Source organism: Camelus ferus, chromosome 20 (genome assembly GCF_009834535.1).
Source record: "Camelus ferus isolate YT-003-E chromosome 20, BCGSAC_Cfer_1.0, whole genome shotgun sequence".
Classification (NCBI taxonomy): Eukaryota; Metazoa; Chordata; class Mammalia; order Artiodactyla; family Camelidae; genus Camelus; species Camelus ferus.
In genome coordinates, this window is record NC_045715.1 from 1,953,297 (window position 1) to 1,979,829 (window position 26,533).

Below are 26,533 nucleotides of genomic sequence, written 5' to 3' on the forward strand. Positions count from 1 at the left end.
AAACGCAAATCAAAACTAGAATGAGGTATCACCTCACGCCAGTCAGAACGGCCATCGTTCAAAAGCCCACGAAGGATATATGCTGGAGAGGGTGTGGAGAAAAGGAAACCCTCCGACACTGCCGGTGGGAATGCAGTTTGGTGCGGCCACTGTGGAAAACAGTATGGAGATTTCTCAAAAGACTGGAAATAGAGTTACCCTATGACCCAACAGTCCCGCTCTCGGGCCCTACTCTTAGGGTCTCTTACTCAGTGGGTCTGGGACGGAACCAGAGAACTAGAATTTCTCCCAAGTTCCCAGGTGGGGCATGTGGTTCACCTGGGACCACACTTAGAGACCATGGTGCTGAGATGATGGGACAGGTGCTGACAGAGGGTCACAGTGGCGATCAGGTGGTGCTCACCTTCAAAGTGCACACAAAGTCAAGTTTAAAACGCACTCTGTGCATGTGCACAGGAGGCCGTTTCTCTGGGCTCCTCAGTTTCTTTCAGAAGCGTTCTGCTCGTTTCTGTGTCGCACTTACTTAATCGAGTCTACGTGTGAAGGCAGATGGAGGGGACGGGGACCTGGGACCCTAAAGATGGGGACGAAACCACCCCAGCCCCCTAAACACAAAGGGAGATGACGAATGGCTTCTAATGGTTGATGAGAAAGAAATGTTACAATATTTCATAGACCCAGATCAACCAAAAGCTTTGATTTCAGTAAACCAAACTGGGTCTTACTTAGAATGAGAGCCAAAAAGTGAACTTGTATCAGATATATAGTACAGACAAGACATGCCAAATAAACACTGCTTGTTATTGATAATAAATATTAAGGTCACAAAAATCAAAACACATCAAAATTTCCAAAACTAGTCATCAGGAGAATTTCTGAAGTAATGGAACAAGCAACTGTAACAAGGGGCCTGGGTGAGTGAACTTGGCCAGTTTCCTTGGAAGCTGCCTAAATCTTGTCTTCGGTCTCAAAAGGCATGTCTGCAGTCAGCTCGTCTGAAAAATTAACCTAGCTTTCTTGGTTACATGAGTGAATTTTGTGCTCCAGAAAGAAATTAGAGCACTAATAAGAATAACGAATAGAGAAGCAAAGTTAAATCTGTGGAACTAACTCTTTAGTAACCCAGCTTGGATGTAAGTGCAGTGATCCATCGTGTGTTCGTTGTAATTCACTTTCATTGTAATAATGCGTCCTAACGTGCTCAGAGCGCCGGAAGGACTTAAAGACCCATTAAGTCTTTGGAAGACTCTCATTCATTTTTGTTATCAATCATTTGTTTAATGTTGAATCAAATTTTGTAACTTCATAACCTTATATTTAATAGCTATTTAATAATTTAGCTTTTTATTTGATCAGTTTATGAAAGTAGTGGGTAAAATATTTAGGGAAGTGTTAAGTGTTTAAAAAATGATCAATGATGATAAAAAAAGTACGAAAAACAGGGAGCGTGTTTTCCTCTCCACATATAAAAGCTGCTCAGATATTAAAGAATTTTTGTCATAAAACAGACTGGCCAACTGAAGAACCAGCTAATCTCTTTTATAGAAAAGAGTGGTATTTATTGGGTGTGGAAGACACTACAGTCTGTTTATCAAGAGAGTCCCCTCTCAGCTGGCGTGTTCTTGTTGCCGCAGTCACTCTGCTGGCTCCTCTCCACAGACCTCGCTGCTGAAGCTGCGCATCTTGTTTTTCTTCCCGAGAAGAGCACAGTTACTTATTATCTGGGACCATTTTCCAGTTCCACTAGAGAACAGATGAACTGTGTAGTCCCGTAATCTTGCAAAGGCATTTGGCCTGGAAGATGCTCCTTGGCTGTCTGCCATCATCCGTGGATCCAGGGACAACGCTGAGTTCGTCCAAAATGAGCAACTTTAACCTTAATGCTTAATTTCTGCTCAGCTCTTCAGAACTGGCTCAATTTTAGTCCCAGGATGAAGTTTATGAAAAGGAATTTCCATGTCCAAGGAAGAACCAAGACTGCTGAGAGGTAACAGTATGAAAACAGAAAAGAAAAAAAACTCTCCTAAACTGATTTTATTAACTGTCGATAATTACTTTAAAATAATAAATATGGTCTCCAACCATATCAACCTGTGTCAGGAAGCCGAATTCACATAATCCTTCTGGGAAGCCAGTCGGCGGCAAGCCTGGCTCGCGTGTTGGCGAGGAAACCAACAGAGGTATGGCAGCTCTCCTGTTCCCTCGCCCCCCTCTTTTCTTCCCCCTTTACCTGCCTTCTCCGTGGACGACTGGCGATTTATGGCCTTTCAGTACTTACAGATGATGTTTTCATAGGCTCTAATGAGGTCCCAGCAGTTCCTAACAATAACAGGACGTTAATGTTCCTAAGATATATTATGTGTTTCCCCTCCTCCTTCTCCCTTGAATGAAATGCTTAGAAGTACGTTAGCTCCCAGCTCCCTTTCCTTTACTGTGATGAATGGTCTACTTACTTAATACGGCTAAATACTTTGCTGTGACTTTTATAATACTCGCTTGAATTTGAGTAACATCCTACAAGGAAGAGCTTTGGACACTTCCTGGTAGAACACCTGAGCGCGGGCAGAGCACCTGCTGGCCATCGGCCTGGGGAGCCCTCTCCAGCGCCGCCTCGCTAGGCCAGCTGTGCATCCTGCTGGCCGTTCTGGGGGCGTTCTGACGCTCGCCCGTCCCCCTGGTTCTGAGTCCGGCCCCAGCCACGTGAGCCGGCCTTACCAAGGACTGGCCCCGCCACCGGGCTGCCTGGAAAGGTCAGGCCTCTGCTGCCAGACCACAGAGCCATCACTTGGAGGAGACTCACTCCTGACGGTGGCGACAGGGCCGAGAGCCAGTCTCCAGGTGTTCTCTCCTTAAAGGTCAGACAGACTGAAAGGAAGCCACACAGAAAGGACCCTCGCCGTGCCCGCGATGTGACACCCGGGCTCCTCAGCACAGTGGGCATCTTCCTTTGAGGAGTCAGGGCCCGGGGACACCTTCAGCCAGAGGGGCTTCGAGGAGGGCGCGCGCCGCGGCCCTGTGTCGGCGCTGGGTGCTGCGCTGGGCGGCTCTCACCGTGCCCTGAAACGGCGTGTTATAAATGGGCTGGTTGGGTCTCCAGCACTGGCAAGGAAGCCGGCTTGAAAACCCGTTCTGGGAAATGCACTGACTCATTTGTTTGGGTTCAGAAAGTAGTCGCTGGGCCTTGAGAACTCAGCAGGCTGGCAGCAAGGCCCCCCAACAAACACATCGTGTTTGCGGACCGGTGGCCCCAGTCCTCCTCCATCCCAGGCGTTCGCTCTATGGCCCGTTGCTTCCCTGCTCACACTCAGGACTTAGTTTCTGGAGACAGATCTACAGAGCCTCCCTTTCTGGATTCCTGTGGGAGAGAAACCACAGAGCCGTTCAGCACCACCTGCAATAACCCTCGTTTTCCGTCCTGTCTTCTGGGCAACTGCCTTTGTGCTTTGCACACACGTATCGACTGAAAATGAATTCCAGGCGAGAGCAGAAAAAGCAGCCTGGTGGTCCGCTCCACGCGGACCTGACGTTGTCCTGCTGCGTTCACATCCTTGCGCCCCTGCATCCCAACCCGGACGGCATCCCTCCACCCTGGGGCAGGAGGGGCCCTGCCGACGATGCTCTTTGTAGGGCCGGCTCCTTGGGATCCATTCTACTTAGTGGTTATTGGTCCCTTTTTTCCAAACAAGCTGTCTGTCCCAAAAAAGGATCAAATGGAAAACTTTATAAATACTCCAAATGGTGGAAACAGGAAGAGGAATAAAAGTGACGCAGCTATTCACAGAAAACATGCTGTCACTTCTCCAAAAACGTATCCTATTCACGTTCAGAAAGAGGCTAGGCCCAAAGCCAGGGAGAAGCCCCCACTGCCTCCGGCTTTGGACCGTCTCCAGAGCTGCCCCCTGTCGTGTGCAGGTGCCCTTGGGGTGCGCGGGGGCAGGGAGACCCGTGAGAGGTAGGTGAAATGCAAGTGGTGCCTGGTGGGGGCCCCGGGGGCCGGTGCCCTGTGACTTGTCGAACAGATACGTCCTCAGCACCAAGTGTAAGTGTAGCAGCAGCAGCCATCCCGGTTCCCGTGACCTCAGTCCTAACCGCATCCAACTTCTCCCTGTTACCCTCATTCACATGACATCAGTAATGACAACTGATATGCAGAATGCTTACCGTCCTCAGGGTGCTGGGCTAGGCCTTCACAGGGATCGACTCGTCTCACCCGCAGCAGTCCTACGTGGGCAGTGTTGTCAGCACCCCGTTTTCAGATGAGCAGACTGATGCCCCAAGAACGACTGGCTCTCCTGAGGGCACAACTCGGAGGTGAGGAGCTGAGACTCATGGCCAGGTGGTCGGGCGTTGCCCCATTGCCTTCTTAGTACCCCTTTATTGTGGATTGAGAAAACACTAAAAAGCAACCACTATGAACAAGTCAAATTTTAAAAATTGACACTGTTTGGACCTCATGAAATATTAAATGAATGTAATTTTGATGGGGTTGCTTGGCCTACACAGTGAAACAGGTGGCATCCAATCCAGTCACATAACAGAGAGCGTGGAAGGTGCCAGACAGTGGAGACCCTGCTGAAGGTGGAGGAGAGACTGGAGTGATGTGGCCACAAGCCAGGGGAGGCTGGCAACCCCCAAACCTGCAAGAGGCTAGAAACGGATTCCCCCCTGAAGCCTCGGGAGGGTAGACAGCCCCACTGACATCGTGATGTCAGCCCAATGATGCTAGGTTCACACTGCTGGCCCCCTGAGTGCGGCTGCCTGAATTCTGTCTGTTAATTAAAGCTGTAGTCATTCAAGGGTCGAGGAGAAAGAAAAGGACTGAATGCCTTATCCTCTGTGGTGCACTGGTTTGAATCAGTAGTTTTCAGACGTCTTGGCTTTGGTGCCCCTTCTCACTCAGAAACGTTGCTGAAGACTCTTCATGCACAGTGTATCTGCAGATATTCAATATATTAGAAGTCAAAACTGAGCAAATTGAAAAATGCTTATTAATTCATATAAAAATGGTAAACCTGTTACATGTTGACATAAGAACCATAATTTTATGAAAATGGCAGTTTCCAAAACAAAACAATTAGTGAGTAGAGTGGCATTGTTTTACATTTTTGCAGATCACCTTCCTTTCTGAAGACAATTGGATTCTCCTACTTGCTTTGCGTTCAGTCTGTTGTTCTGATTGAAGTGTATGGAGAAAATCTGGGCTCACATAGATGTACCTGCAAAAGGAGAATACTTTAATAGCCTTTTGGATAATTATAATTATTCTTCTCTGAGTCTTCATAAAAAATTAATGATAATTATTAAAAGTTAGGTGTAACGTAGGCTCTGGAACAGTATCCTTGAATTTTGGAACCACGCTACTGCAAAATCCATTGGTGTATTTTGTACTTTGGCTCTTTTTCACCCATGAATAATTTTTATTTATTTATTTATTTTAAAATTGTGGTAATATAGGCATAACATAAAATTCACCGTCTTGACCATTTTTAAGTGTACAGGGCCGTAGTTTTAAGTGCATTCACCTGGCCATGCGGCCATCACACCCTCCATCTCCAAGACTCTTTCCATCTTGAAAAACTGAAAGAGAAGGAGAAGTTCCCTCTGCTCAGCCGTCTGGGTCTGCTCGGGCTTCAGCTGGATGTGAGGAGGCACACTCACATCGTGGGCGACAGTCTGACGTCTGTCTGATCGATGCTGATCGCATCCCCGGACACCCTCACAGACACGCTCAGAGCAGTGTTTGACCAGCTGTCGGCACCGCCTGGACCGGCCAGGCTGACACGCAAAGTCAGCCATGACAGCAGCCGTCCTGGGGGGCGCGAAGTGGGAGCTCACTGTGCTCTGGCCGTGCTTTTCCTAACGACTGGTCTACCACCTCTCCTCGTGCTCGTTGGCCTTTGTGTATCTTCTTTGAAGAAGTGGCCATTCATATTCTCTCCTCATTTCTGAATCAGTTACTTGGTTTTCTGTTGTTCAGTTGTAGGGGCTTTTATATATGATGGATATTAACATCTTATCAGATATATGCTTTACAAATACTTCTTCAGTCCTGTGGGTTGCCTTTTCACTCTGTTGGCTTGTGTCATTTGATGATAGAGGTTTTTAATTAAAATTTTTTCTGTGAAAAAAAGTGCATAACATGAAATTTACCATCTTAACCATTCTTAAGTGTACGGTTCAATAAAGTTAAGCATAATCACATTGTTGTGCAACCAAGTTCCTAAACTTTTTCATCTTGCAAAACTGCAATTCTGTACCATTAAAAAAGTTTACCATTTGACTCCTCTAGGTACCTCGTGTAAGTGGAATCACAGTTTTTGTCCTTTTGCGATTGGCTTATTTCATTGAGCGTAATGTCCTCAAGGTTCCTCTGAGGTATATCCTATGTTATAATTTCCTTTCTTTTTAAGGCTGAACAGCACTCCGCTGTATGCATAGACCACGTTTTGTTTATCTATTTATCCATCAGTGGACACTTTGGTTGCCTCTGCCTCTTGGCTGTTGAGAATAGTGTTGCATTGCTCATGGGTTTGCAAATATCTGTTGGAGACCCTGCTTTCAGTTCTTTTAGAAGGATGCCTGGAAGTGGAATGACTGGACCATATGTCAATTCTATTCTGCATGTAATTTAACGCCTTACTACTTTCCATAGTGGCTGCACCGTTTTACAGCTCCACCACCAGGACAGCACAAGGGTTCCAATTTCTCTACACCCTTGCCAACACTTCTTTTCCTTAAAAAAAAAAAATGGTAAATATCTTAATGGATGTGAGGCAATATCTCATTGTGATTTTGATTTTCATTGCTCTTATGACTAATGATGTTGAGCATCTTTTCACGTACTTTTTGGCCATTTCTGTATCTTCTTTGCCCACTTTTTAATCAAGTTATTTGTTTATTGTTGTTGAGTTGCAGGAGTTTTCGTCTTCATATCAACTCTTCTCATGTATATGACTTGCAGATATTTTCTATTATTTCATAGGTTTCCTTTTCAGTCTGTTGATGGTGTCCTTTGATGCGCAGAAGTTTTTAATTTTGATATAGTCCAATTTGTATCTTTTTACTTTTTTTGCCTGTGGTTTTGGTATCGTGTTCAGGAAGTCCTTGCCAAACCAATGTCATGAAACTTTCCATCAATTCTTCCTTCTAAGAGTTCTACAGTTTAAGGTCTTACATTTAGGGTGGATTTTGAGCTAATTTTTGTGTATGTTTAAGATCAGCATCAACTTTTGCACGTGGGTGTCCAGTTTTCCCAGCACCACTTGTTGAAAACACTGTTCTTGGTGCCCTTGTGGAAGGCCAGCTGACCAAGTTGTTCCTGGGCTCTCATTGAGTTTTTTATATTTTCTAAATGTTGACATATTTCATTCACAGTATCAAAATGTCACATTCATAGTATCACCACCAAACTCATCAAAAAGTCCTAAAGCATCGGTAGGCTGCTCGCAGTGATAGATCATGTTTTCCTAGACTAATTTTTACTAGATAGCTCAAATTTTTATGATTGTCAATGAGACTGATTGTCGTTTACCTTGTAGTGACAGGGTCACTGCTTTTATTTCAAGATAATCTCTGCCAAGTACCCAAATCTGAATATACACATGCTGTATAATTCCAGGTGTTGATAAGGGCGGGAGTAGGGAGTGTGGACCAGGGAGGCGTCTTTGAGGAGCTGGCGTTTGAGTAAAGCTCTGGATGAAATGAAGGAGTGAAGTGCGTGCAGATCTTCCAGGGGGAGTCATGTGGACATTAGTGAGGCCGCATTTAATGAGGAGAAGTGACGGTGGAATTGCTTAACAGGTTGACTTTATAGCATTTCCTGAAAGAAGTCGGCCTTGAGTTACACCTTCTGTCACAGACCTGTACGAAGCCTTGGGGAGGCCAGCCCTGTCCCTCGGAGGCCACTGCAAGGAGACGTGCTTTTCCGAGGACCCCCTTCTGTGGGCTTAAATCAGAGTTGACCTATTAGGAAATTATAGGCTGATACTTAAAGACAGGGTTCAAAAACTAAAGAGAAATTTGAAAACCACTGTGTTGAAGTCTAAGAGCTCTAGCATGTGGCCCTCGTGGGCACGTGGCAGGGATGTGAGTTTCCTGGAGAGCTTTGCAAAACTGAACATTCTCCTTCCTCACTCCCGCAGGTCTGATGCTTCCAGCAGGACAGGGAATCTCAGCAACCTACGGGCATTCTTAACAACTGTATGTATTTTTAGGGCAGCTTTAGGGTCGTAGCAAATTTGGAAGGTCCAGAGATTTCCCGCCTGACTCCTGCCCCCAGACGTGCACCGTTTACTGAATTAACAGCCTCCCCCCCAGAGAGGGACACTTGTTACAGCGATTGTCACTCAGAGCTCACAGTTTACATTATGGGTCACTCGGTGTTGCATATTTTGCAGGTTCGGACACGTGTGTGACATGTCCCCAGTGTTGCAATGTCACACAGAGTGATTCTATGCCCTAAAACCCCTCCCCCTGCCAGCCTCTGGCAGCCACTGATATTTTCACAGTCTCCATATTGTCACAGCCTGCCTCCTGCAGAGTGTCATATAGATGGAAAATACACTAAGCAGCCTTTTCAGATTGGCTCCTTTTACTCAGTAATATGCATTTAAGGTTTTCCACGTCTTTCCATGGCCTGATAGCCCATTTCGTTTTAGCGTTGGCTAATACTCTTTTGGCTGGATGGACCACAGCTTGCTTATCCATCCACCTGCCGAAGGACATCTTGGTAGCCTCCAAGTTTTGGCAGTTTTGGGTAAAGCTGCTATAAACTTACATGTGCAAGTTTTTGTGTGGATGTAGATTTGGGTAAATACCAAGGAGCATGAGTGGTGAATGGTGGGAAGAGGATGAGGTAAGTGAAGAAGAATTAAGTTTCTTGGGAGTCAGACCTAACTGAGATTGTATTTTTTGTTAAGGAAACAGGACCAAGCCAGAAAGAAGCAGAGAGTTGAGGATGTATGTGCAGAGAAGTGACTCACTGCGGGGTTTAGGCTGAGTGAGTTTAAGGCGGGGTCTCGCTTGAGAGTGGCTCGCGGAGGGGCCAGGTGGGAGGGTTAGAGGCAGCCATGAGGCGGATGCGTCACTGAGTTGGCGATCAGAGGGGCTGAGCAAGAGAGCGAAGGTGGTGGTCGGAGACAGGAGTTTTCAGTGCTATTAGAAGCTGTATGTTCCTTAAGAAGAGGTTACTTCTTCAGGAAAGAGACCTTCAGCATATCTAGTAAAAGGAGGGGGCACTGTCAAGTCAAAGAAAGAATTGCTTGTCGATCATCTATCTGCTTTATACCCTGCTGTGTGCTTGCCTTTTGTGGGAACTTTTGGTTTAGTTGGACCTCCCACACTTTCTAACAATTGCTAGTTAAGAACTGAACTAGAGCAAATTGACTGTCGGACTTGGGTGCGTAGAGACAGGAGAGGGCGGCGGCAGAGGGGGGTCAGCGGGGGCTCCCCCGGGGGGCTGCTCCTTGTAGGTCCTGCAGCCACTGCCCGCCCCTCCACCCGGCAGGCTCACACTGTGTGTGTGTGTATGTGCATATGTGTATGTGTGTACATGTGTGTATGTATGTGCATGTGTGTATTTGTGTGTATGTGTGTTTGTATGTATGTGCATATATGCGTATGTGTGTGTGTGTGTGTGTGTGTGTGTGTGTGTGTATTCCCCAAACACAGGACTTGGGACCCTGACATCTGGAGTAGACTTACCGAGACAGTGAGGAACCCAATTTAACATCTGACGGTGTCCTGGATATCTCAGGATATGTGGCCAACGTTTGACACAGAAGTGCAGTCAGTCACAGTGTCCCTTCCTAATCTGCGCCCCAGTGACACCCAGTGTAAACGCTGCCCTTGGAGTTGTGACCACAGGTTCCCTATGCCTCCTTAGATGTAAATCCTCGTTGGAATTTCTGAACTGCCAAGACCAAGCATCGCAGGAAGCTCGTGTCACCAACTTAGGCGAGCAGACCCCTCACTCCCAGACCCAGAGACCCCAGTGTCTCCAGTTCCACAAATCCCTGTGCCACAGTGAAAACAATGTCACTGTCTCCCATAAAGTCTTGTTTTTTCAGGCTGTTTTCCACTCAGACCCTCATACGTTGTTAACGTGAGAGAGCACAGAGCAAACAAATGCCAGTGGAAACAGAGGGTGGGGTCCAGAGCTGACATGCTCGTTTGTTCCCCAGGGCCGACCCTCTCTTTGTGTTCATTCCTTTTCCAGCTGGCCCTGCGCTTCTTATCAGCAGTCTGCCAGTCACAGTCAGTGGCCTGGAGCTCACCCTCCTCATCACCCTCTGCCTGAATTATTTGTTTAACCCTTTGGTATCGATAGTTTAAGCTGGGTAAGCAAGGAGTTATTCCCCCTTCCTTGGAAAGAGTTCCAAGAGGGTGGGAGGAGACCTAGAAAAAGGCCAAAAAACTCTGACTGCACATGTGGACTTGGGTCACCCTTGGGGCGAAGGGTGAGCCGGGGTGGGAGGGTGGGGTGAGAAGGGACAAAGACGAGGCCTGGGTCCAAACCAGAAGTTATGCCTCTGACAGTTCCTTTCATCTTTTCTTTGAGTTAAGGCTTCACTTCTTTTCTTGCAAACTCAGGCCAAACGTGCGGTCATATTCTGCCCATCAGGGGAGAAAGGAAGAGAAGGTGGTGGCAGGCAGAGCCAAGGCTGGCACGGTGCTCCCGGCCACCAAAGCCCATTTCTCACGCCTCCCTGGTATTTACTTCTTCTAACCAGGTGGAAACCAAAGCAGGTATTCACAGAGGAAAGTGTAACTTTGGGACCTTGGTCGGTGAGGTTCTTTCTTGTCCTGTTGTTCCTGGGCGCTTGCTGAGGCACCTGCTGAAGCCCAGTTTCTGCCCAAACGTACTTCCTGTGCAAAAGCAGTTGCCCTGGCCCCGACCTCCTTCCAGATCGTGTGTCTCACCCGCCCTTCCCCGGGCAAGACTGCGGTCTACTTCCTGAGCCCGCGGTGCAACCGATTCTCTGTATTCCGCCCCATTCATTTCAAGGGCTGTTTACCTCATTTACTGAAATTACATAATTTTCTTGAAAAAACAATTTGATCTTGGATATGAGTTCTCTAAGAAGAGGGGCTTATGTCTCTTGCTAACTGAGCTTTTGGCCTGTCCCTTCAATTTTGATACACCTGCTTGGAGACTGACCTAAAAGTATTCGCTGCTAATACCATGAAGACCCTATTAAGTGGCATTAAATTTAACTTCTTGTAAGAGCTCTGTTGGAAAGCTGTTTATGATTTCAAGGGCAGCTTGTACTTTCTAGATGTCCGCTCTGTTGGCCTGACATGTGGGATGGAGTGCCGAGGACAAAAGGTCAAAGGACAGAGCCAGCCCTGCACCCCTGGGCGTGCACCCCTGCGAGGGAGCCCTGGGCCCATGGCGGGGGGGATGACTCACTGTTCTTCACCCACCATCTGGGTCTCCAGATTTCACAGGTCCGGTGACAGACACGTGGGTCCAGGAGCTGTGGTGTAGCTCTTCCACCTCAGAACAGATGGTGGCCATGGGTAACAACCTGGTGACCCGTGTTGGAGCAGAAACATGCATCTCCGTCTCCAGAGGCACACACTCTGCGATTCCATTTATATTACATTCAGAGCAGGCAGCGCGAGTCTATGGTGACGTGTCAGGAGAGCGGGAAGGGGCGGGGGCAGGCGCCTCGGGTCCTAGAAGCACACGCATGAGTCCTGACCTGGCTGGGGCTACGCCGGGGCACGCTTGTGTGAGTGCTGGCTGAGCTGTCACTCTACATGCAAATTCTACTGCAGTTATGGAGCTAGTAGTCTTGTAGGAGAACAGTGTGGAGGGGAGTCATTTCCCGGGAGTGTGCTGAGAGCTGCCCTGGAGGTTTGGAGGAGACACAGCAAGAAGACAGCCGAGGCTCCGGGAAGGGCTCGGAGAGACGCGGGCTCCCTGGGAAGGAGGTGGGGGCAGCACCCCGACGTCTGGGGCGGGGCGTGTCACTGTCACCCCAGATCACCGAGTGCAGGGGACAGTTGCCGGCTCCTCTGCATTTCAGCCTCTGTGGGCATCTGGTTTCGCCGACTGCTTTCAGAAACTGTGGGTCCGAGATTTCGTTCCCCACAGGTCCTCCTCCTCCCTCTCAGCCATCCTGGTCCCTTCCTTTCTGGTTCCCTGTCCCTTGTCTTGGCCTCTAAAGATCACCGACCTGAAGAAGACCTGTGGTCATCCCTCTCGCATGCTTGTCCACCTGTGTCCATGGTTTGGGCCCCATGTCGTCGGCTCCAAATTTGGTGTCTCCAGCCCACATCTCCATGCCCAGCCTCAGAGTGGTCCTCGGACGTGCCAACTGGACTCCAACGTTGGTGTCCTGCAGGCAGCTCAGGATGTAATAACCCCAGACCCGAGCCCCTCTGCCCCACATCCTCTCCTTCTGTTTGCCCTCAACCAGCAAATGGCCCCTGAGTGCAGATGGCCTCTGTCTGTGAGGCCAGTGTAACCGGCACACGCCTCCGCCGTAACTCGGTTCACACTTGGTCTAAGCAGTGGACAAAGCGGCGGCCACTGCTGTTGTGTACCCTCCTCCAAGAAGCCCGCCTGGGTTAATGCTTAGTGGGACATGATTGGGCCTAACAGTGCTGGCCTTTCTGGCAGGACTCGCCGTGGCTTCACAGCCGTCCCACCCTCCCGGTGGTGTGGAGAGAACACGGCATCGCGGGTCCTGTCTTTCTTCGGCCGGCGATAGAACTGCAGCTGCTGACTTAACGCCAGTGGGGATGTCCTGAGAGGGCCGGGTCTGACCTTGGGCGTAACAGATCGGCCCTCCCTTCCCTCCGCCCAGGCTCTCCATCTGCTCTCCTGCCCGCTGGCCGTGCTCCCAGGTGAGCCACTGAAGGCTCGCGTTCCAGGACTGGGTGGTCGGCAGTTCTCTCTGTGTCTCTCCAGCAAACCTCTCCAGAGAGTCCGTGTGGCCTGACGTGGCCCATGAGCTTCGCTGAGCTGGCCCCTGAGAGCAGGGGGAGGGAAGGCCCATGGTCGAGGCCTGCCCCGGGGGAAGAGGGAGGGGTGGCCTGCCCACGGCTGCCTCTGCCGGGCCGAGCCGGTGCTGTGCTCTAGGCTGGCAGCAGCACCGTGACCCTGGGGGCCGGCCCACCTTCCCGACTGTGGTTTAGCCTCTGATTCACTCCATCTGTCACTTGTCTCTCCTGTCAGCCACCCACTTCCTCAGACGGGTCATTGTCAGGGGAACGGGAATCAAAGAAAGGGACCCTTTCAGCCTGTATTTTCAGTTCGCCCTCTGTCCTTGCCTGCCCCGCCCTGTCCCGTGTCATGGGAATGAGGAAGGAAGACGCCGCCGGCAGGTTCTGGCCAGTCCGGGCGGAGCACTTGCAAGTCACGCAGAACAGGCTGCTGAGGGGTCGGGTTTCCAGGAAACGGCATCTCCAGCACCGTCTTGTCCATGGCACCTGGCACGGGCTCTGACCCCCGCCCCTGCCCCTGCAGACTGTAAATCAAAGGACTGTTTGGAGGAAAGACAGAGCTGCTGCCCCACAGCCCAAGCTAAGATGAGTCGCCGGCAGTGGACAGAGCGCTGGGCGGCTGGGTGGCTGGGCGGCCACCAGCCGACCTCCCACTCCGTACTCGTCCCTGCCCTCCTGGTCTGCGCACGGCCAGGTCCCTGTCCCCGCCCCCGTCCCCACGCTGGCTCGTGCACTCACGCCTGCCTTGACCCCATCTAGGCCCCAGCTTTCTGTCAGCGGAATGAGAAGCCGGACACAAACACTCCTGTTAACTCAACACGTGCCTACAGTCCTGGGATCTTTCACTTAGGAGAAAGCCCACCACACACACAAAACACAGCTCCTGTATTCTGGAGCTGATGTGGTAAAATCACCACAAACCATTTGAACTGTCCAGCAATTTACTAGTCACGCACTTCCCGAAGAGGAGAGGGGAGGCCGCGGTTTCTCCCTGTTGTACGGATTCAATGTGTGCTGTTCCTGAAAATAAAAATCAACGTCGCACAAAGCTGCTGAAAGCTTTATGTGGTCTTAGAGCGCACCACACCCAGACTCGGCGGGGCCCGTTTCCTTGTTGGAGGGCGCGCAGCGGAGAGCCCCACACGATGGCTCCGCTGTCCAACGTGTGCTTCGTGGATTAGCAAAGTTAACAAATGATACCTTATTCCTGGCTCCTTCTGCTGAAACGTAATATTTCCAAAGGCGAATAAGCTGCTCGCACTCGGTGACCTTCCTCCTCCAGGGCCAACATGCTTGCTTCTCTCAGCCGAGGCCTTTCCCTCCCCACAGAGTAAAGCAGAACATCCGGAGAAACTGGGGGGTCCCTTTCCAGGAGATTATGCCTTCTTCTCGGCTCCGAGTTTTCTGGGAGATGAGTCTTGACAGCTCGAAGTTAGAAGCTGGTGTTTGGGTGGCTCGTGAGACCGGCCAAAGTCTGGGGGCCATGCTGTCCCCCTCCTCCCGTTGCCCCTTCTCGTCCTTTCAGGCCCTCTTTCCTTTTCACTGCCTTCCCTGCTCTGGGCCCTGACCCCTGAGAATACAATGCACAAAGGACCACGGCCACACCTGGGCCACCGGGAAGGGAGTCCCTTGCTGACGCTCTGCCTCTCCTCCTGGCCTGGCCTGAGACCGGGGCTGCTGGTTGAGCAGCCTCGTGGCAGGTGGACGGGTTCTGTCCCGGCCGCGGTGGGGGCTTTGGTGTGTCAGCCCTACTCACTGGTCACCCTCCACGCTGCCCCCTCCCATCAAAGAGAGCAGCCTGGCTGAGTGTCTGCTCTCACCGTGGAGCCGACTGGCGGGGGCTCTTTGGAGACAAGGCACAGGGACCACTTACAGGCTGAGGGGAAAGGAGAAGGCCCAGCCGTAGGGCGTGTCAGGAAGGAGCTGGGTTCTCAGGACTCCGTCCTCTCAGCTCCCAGTGAGAAGCTGTGAGCCAGGCTCTTGAAATCCAGCTCTCATGGCATTTGGTCAGAGAGAGAAAGGATGAGGCGAAGGGTCGCTGGAGTGCCAGGAGGACAGGTGTCTGGGAGGAGACACACCGCCCCTCGGGGTATGGACGGTGGAGGCCGAGCGCCTGTGTGTTTGGTGAAAAGCAGGGAGACGGAGCGTAAGTGGCGGGAAGGCTAGGCACCGAGGAGGAGGAAGGCCTGAGGAGCCCCGGCCCGGGCTGGCGGGCTTCCTGCAGGCGGAGTGTGAGACGTGAGCCACGCACACAGCGCTCCCTCCCACGCACTAAGGAAACAGAGCGGGCCGGGCGCGGAGCTGAACTGGGCGCCCTTCTTGGCTCCAAACCACTTCTTTACAATGATGGACCGTTAGGTTTTGGAGGGCCCCGCTTTCCACCAGCCCTGGCTGGTGCTGGAACAGAGCGCGGGCCACCAGCTGAGAAAACAAACCCGAGGGAGAGAAAGTCCACTTGGGTCGGCAGCCAGGCTCGGCGCCCCCCGTCCCGGGTGGAAGGGGGCATTGGGGACAGGACTGGGACGGGGCTTGGGCAGGAGGGGTCCTCGGCGGGGGCAGGGCCTGGTGGCCCCGCAGCCCCACAGAACACAGAGAGATTTCCAGCCCCCTGCTCCTGAATTCTGTGTCATGGGAACCAGAGGTGCAGGAAGGAGGCAGCACGTATGCCCTAAGGAAGTGAGGGGCAGGAGTGAGGGTGCCTCTGAGCACAGCGCACACTGGCACACGGGACTCAACACCGCAGTCCTGCTCAGCCCCTCCGCACGCGGGTGACGGAGCCCCGGGCACACCCGATGTGGGTGCAGGGTGGCCTCCAGAAGGGTCATCGCGTCTAGGGCTTCTCAGAGAGGGTGACCTAGGGTGAAACCCCAAATGGGCCGTGGCGAGATTTTTCCTCTTTCGCTTGGAAATCTTTGTTTATTCTAAGCAGCTTTCCATACATTTGTTTCTGGTTGGTTCTTTCCTTTTCCAGACCTAGTTGGGTTGAAAACTGCCTTTGGCCCAGAGGGCCCTTGGTGGCGTGTGCGTGTGGAGCCATCTCTGTGTGTGACACATGGGGTCCTCGCGCCCATTCTTCAGGAGCTGGCCGGCTGAGCGGGGCTGACATCCCAGGCTCTTGTCCACAAGCTCTGACGGGGTGTTTCTTCCTGACGAGCTGTGACCCTTCCCGGGGACAGAACTCGCAGCTGCCAGGACGAGCCCTGGCCTGAGGACTAAATCCTGCTTTTAGAGACACAGGTTTCTTTCCTTTTTTCCACACTCACACCTGGATTCTGATTCATCAACTAAATTCGGGTGGAAGAAATCAGATGCGTATAAAAATATTCTCAGAAGTCACTGCCTAACCTTTAAGGGGAACGGTCTAGATGCTTCGTTAAACATTTATCACTTTTCGGGGGGGAGATAAACTTTATTTTCCTCTCTCGGGGAATTACCCAGAAGCCATAAAATGTTGTTTTATAACTGAATATCCCGGTTTACATCTCGTGGAACGAAGCAAAATAAACATAAACTTTAAAAATATGGTCACGGCCCATATATTTAGAAAGTGTTGCGACCACGGACCAGCGCAGCTCAAATATGTTTCTTTCATGTTTAACCTTACAGGGTGAATGGGTTCTTCCCCCTAATCTCTATCTTATTTCTCAATTAACTGATTTCTGCTGCAGTTTTGATTAGGAAAAAAGGAGTGTGATGGATTCTTACGTCTATTTCAAAAGTAAACCGTAATCAAAGTCTGAGAAATCTTCCTGGGGGCGAATGCCTTTCCCCGCTGCCCCACCCGGTCCTTCACATGTCCCTTCAGTGGCATTGCTTTTGCTTGTTTTCCAGTTTTGCTTTCCCTTGGAGTTCATAGGCACCTTCTCTGTGACAAACTTATCCTAGTTTAAGTGTGCTCTCCCTGCATATGAAAGTACCGTGAAGGGAGCGGTTTGGGGCCTGGGGTTTGCCTCGGGACACTCCAGTGGGGTGAGGTGGTGGGGTGGGGGTTGCAGGGGAGACTGCGTGGCCCGGAGCTGGTCATCACTGAGGCTGTCCGTGGGCACGGAGGTTCGCTGCGTTATTCTGGTCAGAACATGCCTGAGATTTTCCACAGAAGGTCTCTCCTGGGCTCTCTCCTGTCCTCACTGCTCTCGTCTTCTGGGCGCTGGTTGTTGATCCTTATCCCTCCTCGAGACCCTCAGTGTTTACTCTGGAAAGGACGCCAGTGTGCCCCGCTGGCTGCCTCCGGCAGTGGGGCTTCTGGCGCTCTTCCTGGCGGTGCCCCCGCCCCAAGGAGACAGTGCTGATCGGCTGCGTGTCTGCGTGCGCTCACTCTCACTTCTGTCCAGGCGGGTGAGCCCCCCGGGAGCAGCAGGGTCCACTTTTGCCCCCTCCCTTCTCCTTTCTTCTTTCCTCTCGGTACCAACGCAACGCCCTTTCCTGTATTGTGTCCGGAAAGCTGTCCTATAGCAAAGTCTCAAATTCAAACTCCTGCAGAGTCAGACCGGTGGCCAGAGCGCTCAGCTGCAGGAGGGCATCCACACAACACGCGGGAACAGCTGTCTCCACACAGACACGGGGCAGAGCAGCTCCAAAGGGAAGAAATCGCACTCTGCCTACAGCTGGGGAGCAGACACGTTCAGGGAAAGCCAGGGGGATCTGCTGGGCGAGGGCGTCACCACCTGGAGTCAGAATGCAGAGATGGACTCTAACTTCTGGAAGTCTCTCCACTTTACCAGGCTCCTCAGAACACAGTAAAACTTCCTTTTACGCTCTCTCTAAGGATTGGGTGGGTAACTCATAAAATATTAGATAGATAATAGTACCAGAACCCCAAATTACTTCAATAGACAAGAATGACGAATTAGAGCCAAGAAGGTGAAACACAGTAAAAACAGTTGTACGTCCTGCATTTGGGTGACAAGGCCTGACGGCAGCGATACAGCAAAGACCTGACACTGCACACACAGAGAGGGCCTGCGGTCCCAGAGAACCTAGTTTGAGCCACAGTGAAGTGCAGTTACTGGAAAAGAGAACACACTTCAAGCAGCAGGCATGCGTTCATGGTGTCCAGATCAAGGGAGGCAGTAGTTCCGTATGTGGTGCCCCCCTTTAAGAAAGATACTAACACATTTGGGGAAATCCAGAGGCAAGTGAGTGAGATGAAAAGGAGTCTGGGAACGATCATTTGTAGGGTCATGAAAGGAAACTGGGGTGGTTCTCTGGAAGAGAAATGGGGACTAGATGGCAGGTCCTCGCAGAGGGCAGGGGGCAGGTGGTTCCTGATGCAGTGGAGGGTGCCCCCCCGTCTCTCCCACTGAGTGGAGAGGCAGGACCTGGGCAGGGCCGTGGAGCAGGCAGTGGAAGGCGGGCTGGAAGAGAGAAGAGAATGCCGAGTACCACTGAGCGGGCAGTGCGACGCCACCTTTTCCTGTTCCCTCGTTGGTCCAGGGTAGGGGTGTAGCTTTTGGGGGTGGGGCTCAGTAGGTGGGTAACTAGAGCCCCAGATTTCTAGGCGGAGGACAAAAGGGGGCCCCGGGAAACTGGGAAGTACTCACAAGGGCACAGGAGCAAGGTGTTAGGGGAAGTAAAGTTGTTCATGAAATTCTGGGCTCACCCCGAGTTGCACACGAATGAATCTAATTCTACTCAGCACATAAACGGCTTTGAGAACAGACTCAACCCATCCAGGTCCCAGACCAGTCACTGTGTAGCACCTGTGTGGGGGCAGATCCAAGTAACACTGCAAAGGCTCTAAGACTGAATTGACCGTGAAAGCACAGAGATGGCGGGTCGCCACTTGCAGCGTGAACCTACCCAGGGTGACTGTCTGCTAAAACACAAGCGTCAGCATGTTCTGTATATTTTAACCAGACCAGACTCATGACATAATAGTCAAAATGTCCAGGATACCATGTAAAATTACTTGGCATAGAAAGATTTAGAAAAATCTCAACTCCCGTGGCAAAAGGCAATCAACAGACACAAAAGAAATGACACAGATGTTGGAATTATGGCAGAGATATTCGAGAAACCGTTATTTACATGTCCCCAAAGCAACTGTGAAAACGCTTCAAACAAACAGAAAGAAAGAACTGGGAAAAAACATAACTGAAATAAAAAGCTCACTAGACAGGCTTATTGAGATCATTTAAGATAATGTGTTTTTAATATTATTTATTTAATTATAAGTGTATATAATGTTTTTTTAAAACAGTGACTGTTTTTAGAAACCTGTTTGCAAACTTCTGAACGTTAAATAGTCAGCTCTTGTGAGCTGGTACCAGCCAGTTCACAGCACAACTGACCCCGCGGGGAGCAACCTGTCTCAGTGAGCAGGAGAGGACCCTGCGCTGTCGGACCTCCTGGGGAAGTCAGTACAGAGACGGGCGTGTGAAATGCCGGGCAGGAGGTGACTGTGCTTCTAGAGGAAGTTAAACCGTGGTCCAGGGAGTATACGTCAGGGGAATGCTGACCCCCACAGACAGGCTCCCCCACGATTCTCGTACTCTCCCGACCGTGTTTCCCTCTTTCCCTCGCTGCGTGGGCTCCCGCACCCCTGCATCCAGCCCACGTCCAGGCCTTTGCCCTCTCCCGTCGCCTGTCTTCTTTCTGCACCCCCCTCTGTCACGCAGCCCTTGGCACAAAGCAGGCCCTTGTCGCTGTCCTCCGTAGGCGGCAGCCGAGGCTGCCGTCCGGATGCGGCCGTGGGGGTTTCGGGAGGGCCGCTCTGCTCTTCTGCTGCTTCTTTCCCCCAGACCTAGCACGTAGGCTGACGCCCTCGGGACTGCCTCTCACATATCCACACACTCTGCAGCTGCTCAATCACAGAGAAGACGGAGACCGTCTTAAGGGCTTGGCAAGTGGAGCCTCCGGGAAATGTTAGCCAGCAGCTCCCTGCTTGGTGCCGTGTGACTGTCCTCCGTCCCCATCTGTGTTGACCGTCCCCCGACCCGTTACCTGCTGGAGCCCCGAGCCCTCGCTCACAAGAGCGGAAAGAGCCGAACAGTGTGAGGCAGTGTGACTCCCGCCCTGGGGCTCGGAGGGACCGGCGTCACAGGTGTGCTATCGGCGGCGTCCCCGGGTCACTTTTGGGAAGTGCCACTTTTTTCTTTAGAGTATGTTTACGTCAGTGAGCGTCTCCCTGAATTGCAGGACTTGGACCCCATTTCTCTTACTTTGCACACAGCTGTTTTACCTGTGTTGACAGTTTTCCCAGAGAAAAATTTTGCCCCTTGTGGAGCTAGAGCCCCTTTCCGTGTTGCCGCGTCTGAGACACAAACGCCGCGCGCGTGCAGCCCGGGGCGCCGGCCCTTACAGCAAGTGGGGCCTGGGGCTCCAGGGGCTGGGGACAAGGATGCGTGCAGGGGGCGACTGGCTTGAAGACCCGAAAACCTGCCGACCGCTCTTTGGGAACTGATATTTAAACTTAAAATGGCTGAAATAATTAAATTCAAAACAGAAGCCGGCCACCACAAGACGTCATCTTGCCACTCCTCGTATGGGCACTTTGAAATCATAGTTTAAACTTCGGCAAATTGGTTTCCGGGCAGCTTTGCTGACACACTTGCGGATTACCAGTGTGAGGCTGTTGGTTCCCTCTGCACGCTCCTTCAGAAGAATGGAGTCGCCCGCACAGTGTGACTGGGCTGTGATTCGTCACCACGCCACTCAGCAGTATGTCTCTTGTCTGTAAATTGTAGCACACTTCCTTCCTTTAGACCTGCCAGGTGTTTTGGAATACGTAGATTTATTGACTTTTTTTTTTTTTTTTTTTTTTTTTACTGTTCCAAAATTTGTGGTCTCATCAGGGGGATGAGTAAATTCAGGCTGAGTGTCTTTCCTCTTTCTCTGCATCTTGAACTCCTGAGAGAGAGCTTGTCGGGCCGCCTTATCCAGGCGCACGGGAGAAACTGTTCTAAGACGTCACATATTTGGTAACTTGCAGTTTGAAGCACTGATCATAGTTTCAAGATCAAGGACTCCATTTAGTCACAAAGGGATCCTCCAGGCTGGACAGGGTACAAGCAGTAGACACAGCGTTATTCTAATTATCTGCCAGTTTTAATGGGCAAGATAGAACCATCTTTATTTCGACGAGCTTCAGTGTTGCTAGTAGTTTACAAATACACATCACACCTGTGTTCTCATGGGTGCGTCAGCTCCGTAGATAAAGTTTGCCCCCACTACAATGAATAAAGTCAATTTAATCTTTTTTAAAAAGAAAGAAGGGCAGATCTTACCCCACTTGTTTTAGGCAGTATTTGGCTTAACTCAGTAACAGAGGTGTAATTGTGATCAGTTAAAAATGAAGTTATCGTCATTATAAAGGGGGTTTCACTGCTGCTGCTGCTGAGAACTGAGGAGACCCTCCCCGTCAAGTTCAGAGGATCACACGCCCCTCCAGTCTGTGGTGTCAGCCTTTGTCCAAAACCAGCTTTTGAGAGAGGACGGTCTAGGCGAGGCAGAAGGAAAACAGAAAATTCCACTGAAAAGAAGACATGAATCCGAGCTGTATATTTAAAACAAAGAAACCAGCACTTTCCAAGGTAAATGAAAAAAGTTTATCTTATTTTTCTCAGAAAGGGAAGAGTTGAAAGCTAACCCATGTCTGATGTCAAGGTCATCGGCGGATGAGTAACACAGTCGTGGATCCGGGGTTCACCTTACAGCAGCACGGGATTTAACAAATAGGAACTCCTACAATATTATTTCACCCAAAGCATAATAAATACAGAGAGGAAGGTCACTGGAGTTGATGATTTAAACAAACACTGTCACTCAGGAGATGTCCAAGTTCTGAGGAGAAGGGTGAAAACAGCATTATTCTGCCGGGTGTTTTAAACACCCTCCTCCACCGTGATTAGCATGAAGATAAGCCAAGGAAGGCCAGCTTTGCATTTTTCTTTCAGGTCAAGAAAGTCACTGAGATACAGTTTCAGGTCCTACTTTGAAAATCCGGGGTGGGCGTTGTCCTGATTTAGGCCGCGTTTTGCTGGGCTGAGCTGGGAGAGCAGAGTCGCCGCGGGGCGCGGTGACTTCGTTCCTCGGGAGAGCAAGATGCCGGCTTCCCGTGCCTCCCCAGGCGCGAGGGTGCGCCCGTTGCTGGGGTGCGGAGCCGGAGCCCCCGCCTGGCAGGGAGATGCCGCGTCAGCACGCCGGATCAGACGTGACCTTCTCGGGGGGGGGGGGGCGTGATGCTCTCATCTGGAGGGCGTCGGGAAGGGTGGTGGAAACAAGCCGCACAGTTCTCTGCAGCATCCGGGAGTCAGCGTGCTCCCTTCAGTTCCTTGCCCTGAAGACTGGCCTTCAGGGGCTGGAGTCCAGGCCCCAGATCCTCTAAGGGTCCTCCGACTTCGCCCCCTGCGACGCAGCTCAGACCAGTGGAGGAGGCCTCCTTGCACGGCAGTGAGCCCAAACATGCTTAGCTCTGCTTCGCAGTCAGCAGACTGGTGCTATTTCAGGGACTCACCAGTCATCACCACATGGCGAGTCTGATCTCTGGGACGTGTCCTCCACAGGTGCTGCTGAGCCACTGTGGCTGCAGGTCCTTCCCACTGGCCCCCGGCCACTCGCCCTCGAGGATTCAGTCGGGTGTCTGAGGACGTGGGACACCAGCTGCCCAGGGAGCGCAATGCCTTTCATTTGCTCCCCACTGTCAGAAGCCAGACGGGGTATCCCTTATGCCTCGCTCCTGGGGCTGCTGGACCAGCGGGCTCGTTGCCTCTTTCCAGGGCAGAAACCCCGATTTGCTATGTACCCCACAATACCTGCTTAGTTTTGCATATGGAAAAACCCAGGAAGCAGCTTGAACTAGATATTCTGCTCAGATGACCGAGGTGGTAGCAGAATTAATGGTGACAGGTGTCTAGTTCAGGGTCACACTGAGTGGGCTGGTGGTTTGGACCCTCAGGTTCACCCCTGGGCTGGGCTGAAGAGCAGGGGCATCTGATTCCAGCTCTCGGGCTGAGTCCCGGGGTTTGCTGTCAGCCTGGCTTCTCAAACACGTTATCCCCTAAGCTGCGTCTTCCATCAAGCAGAACACGCAATTGGCCAAGTTACCTCCATCTGGCTTTTGGCAGCAGAATAGGTTGGGAGGGGAAAGAAAACTTATCTCCTGTCTTCTCCCAAAGCTGAGGTGCTGGCAAGTCTGCACTCGTTTGTCAATCTATAGACTCCTCTTTATATCTTCATGCAACATAGACAAATGGGATTTTAAATCTGAAGTCCCACAGAGACGGCATGGCACAGTCCTCCTCAGTTTAAGTGCCCCTGGTGTCTGGGCAGAAGGGTTGTCAGATTTAGCAAATAAAGTTACAGGAAGAACAGAGAAAATTGAATCTCAGATAAACAACAAGTAATATTTAGTAGAAGTATATTGCAAATACTGCATGGGACATACACTAAAACATTATCTGAATTTCAGGCTTAAATACGTGTCCTGTATCTTATCTGGCAGCCTTCCTGGGGCTCATGAAACGCGCCTCAGCTTCCACCTGCGGGCAGTCCCGGAGTCCTTGGGTCAGGCTGCGGCGGCTTCCCTCTCGCGGGTTAGCGATGTGACGTGTGACCTGGAGGGGTCTGGCAGTGAGGCGCTGCGCAGAAGGTCCTGCCGTGGAGAAGCAGAAGTTGCTGTGGGAAAGGAGGAAAGGAAAAGTCAGGAAGGAAACCAGGTCTGTGGAGTCCAGGCATCGGGGAGGGGTGCCTCGCAGAGGTCTGAAGGGTAGTGGTTGAAAATAATACTCGGCTGCCCCAGCTCGGTTTAAAGCGGTGTCTTTCTGTCATTCTCGCCAGGGCCTGCCGGTGAGACTCAGGCGGGGGGTTATTCTGTGACATCAGACTGACTGCGGCCAGACGCCAGCCTCGCTGTTTGCTCTATGCTGCTACGTTATCTTTACCCCCGCACAACAGTGGGGTGAAATGGGACTCCTAGTACATGGCGGTCAGCACCTCAAATTACGAGGTCTGAGAAGCCTGTGCTCATCTTGAAAAAATGTTTCTACCCTCTTCTAAAGTCCACTCATTTATCTCAGTATCTTTCAACTAAGAACCCTACGTTCACGCTCTGAAAAAAATCCCCAACTGGGGGTAAAATACGCTGATGACTGCACATCGTGTTCCCATTACGGTGGGAAAGAGCCCTTCTCCCTTAGAAAGGGGCCGGTCCTGGGCGTGTGTGGAAGCCCAGCAGGACAATGGCGCCCCCCACTGTCCGCCGGCGGGACTGTGTGCCGGGGTGCGGGCGGGCCGCGCCAAAGCGTCTGCAGGCCCCAGGCTGCTCTGCTGCTGGCAGCCCAGGCATGAGGGTATCAGAACACAGGCACGTGGTCGGATCCGGCCATCTGCGGGGGTAATCGCAAGGACGATCCAAAGAAGTGTCACCGGCTCTGGGTGGTAGATAGGAGGGAAGCCCTGAGCCGTGTGAAGTGTGTATTTCTCGGTGACGTCATTTGCAGGGCGCGCGAGCCTCCCCCTGTGGTTAGAGGGCTGCCCCCTCCTGCGCACTGGACTGGATTTCCACGGAGAGAATTAAAATCGGGCGTAGCTCTCAGGAGCGTGAAAGGAGGCCGGGTGTGGCACCGCCCCTGTAACCTCAGCCATGAGCCCGTCTGCTCCGGAGCCGAGGGCACCTGGGTGTCGGGGCGGGCTGCCGCTCGCAGCCCCTGCCACCTCTCCCTCCTCTAGACGCCCGGGGTCAGCCTCTTCCTTTCACACTTTACAAGCCGGGGTGACCTGTCCAGAGCCACGGGTCATCTCTACACAAATATTTTATTTCCACTAGCTGCAGTGTTGTGAATAACCCAAGTACTATTCTGTTTTTAAACTTCGCACTTTGCATGGCAAAGTTAATTTTCAGAGATGTTGCGTAAAGGACAGGTTGTCCCAAAGAGACGTGGGAGGTGGGTGCTTAGGTACCAGCCAGCCCTCTCAGACAGTTTTATTGCTTTTCAAGTCTGTTTTGTTTGTAGGAATGTATGAAGTCACACCCCAAACAGAAGGAGGGCTGGTTCTGGTCTGACGGAGAAGCGTCCTTCCACGGCAGGGTGTGTGAAGGCCAGGGCGAACAGCCGGGCTCCAGGCAGGCGAGGCAAGGTCACAGCTCCTTACGGGCTCATGGCGGTCAAGTTACCTTCAGGGCCAGATTAACGTGCTTTGCAAAATGGAGCAGTGTTTCGGTAAAATTAAACAAGAAGAGACGAACCAACAGTGTCTCGGACACTTCAGTTCTCTTTCATAAACCAAAGAACTCTGAGTCTCTGTGCTTAATTCTTCTCAATCGTAGGTTTACACAATTGAAGAACACGAAAACAAAAATCTAAAAAGAAAAGGAAAAACAAACTTGAGTTGACTCTCTTAAAAGGTAAAGGTCCTTAAAGCATCTTCATCGTCTGGGCCGGGCCACCAGGCGTTTTTAATAAATTATGGTAAATAGATGTCGAGAAGTAAATTCACGTGGAGGGTCGTCTCTCAGAAACCCAGTCTGGAAATCTCGTCAGGAGTCAGTTGCAAACCGTCCTCCTCCGCCTGCGCGGTTGGGTTTGTTTTGTCACTGCTGTTACTGGGAAAGGCAGCTGTGGGCCATTTCGCCTCATGTTTTCTGAAGGGTGCCACATAGACTTCTTCTGTGACCAATTTCCATAAAGCTCATTTAGCAGTTCAAACTTTATTAAGACTCTTGACAAAAACAGCTGCTAGAATTGCAAAGGAATGTAATAAAAATACAGGGTTAGAAACAACCGGAGTCTATAAAAGCAACGTCTGCAAGGTCCAGGGCCCCTCCCGGGGGTGTGCATGCAGATCACAGCCTCCGCTAGGACCGTGGGGACCCCCGAGTGGACAGCGGGGCCCCGGGCCCGGCCAAGGCTCTGAGGCGGAGGCTGCCTGCCATCACCGGGCTGATAACCTGGTTCAGGTCTGGGCAGGGTGCCAACCCAAGAGCAGGCCCGGGGGTGGGGGGCCTGGGGGGTGCGGCGCGGTGGTTCTAAAGGGTGAGGGAGCGCTGGAGGGAATTCATTTTATGTTGGTTTTATGATTCAGTAAAAAATCTCCAACACATACTCATTTACTGAAAAAGAAAACAATAAATGTTCGGTTGATTGTAGTCTCCATATTAGCACGAAGGGGCGCAGATTAGAACTAGCCAGATACTCCGGGGTGCACCTGGGGGCCTTGGGGCGTTCAGGGTCTGAACAGAAGCACACGGTGGGGACTGGTGTTGGCAGCCCCCTGCTTTGATTTGGGAGAACCTTTGACACACACTGTGTAGTACTGAAATGACATCTGGACGTCTCAGGGGAAATGGGGACGCAACAACCGTCATTGCTGTCCACGTAAAAGTGTAATATTCCCGAAACAGAAAATTAGAAAATACAGCTTATTTTTGTGATTTTGACTGAAATCACAGATGAGGCCATTTGAAGAGGCTGGCGTGGTAGTGGAGGAAAGGGACGTGAGAGCTCTGTCCCCGGCACTGCCCCCAGCCTCCAGCCCCACAACACGCAGGCCGAGTGGGGGAGGGAGCCCTCTCCGAGCCCAGGGGGCCACCTCCCACGTGAAAGGCAGGAGCGGGCACGCCAGGCCCTGCCCGTGGTTACTT

The 26,533-nt window shown here is 51.4% G+C and overlaps 2 long non-coding RNA genes across 2 annotated transcripts in view; one reads left to right on the plus strand and one right to left on the minus strand.

Annotated features, from left to right (window-relative positions):
- Positions 1–26,533, plus strand: part of LOC106728538 — a 124,348-nt gene that overhangs the window by 70,739 nt on the left and 27,076 nt on the right. The window lies entirely within an intron of this gene.
- LOC116658146 lies at positions 1,382–11,554 on the minus strand. Its single transcript, XR_004313323.1, has 4 exons — positions 11,425–11,554; positions 5,117–5,216; positions 4,162–4,934; positions 1,382–3,355 (listed from the first exon to the last, which is right to left on the minus strand). It is a non-coding gene; the product is annotated as an uncharacterized LOC116658146 (long non-coding RNA).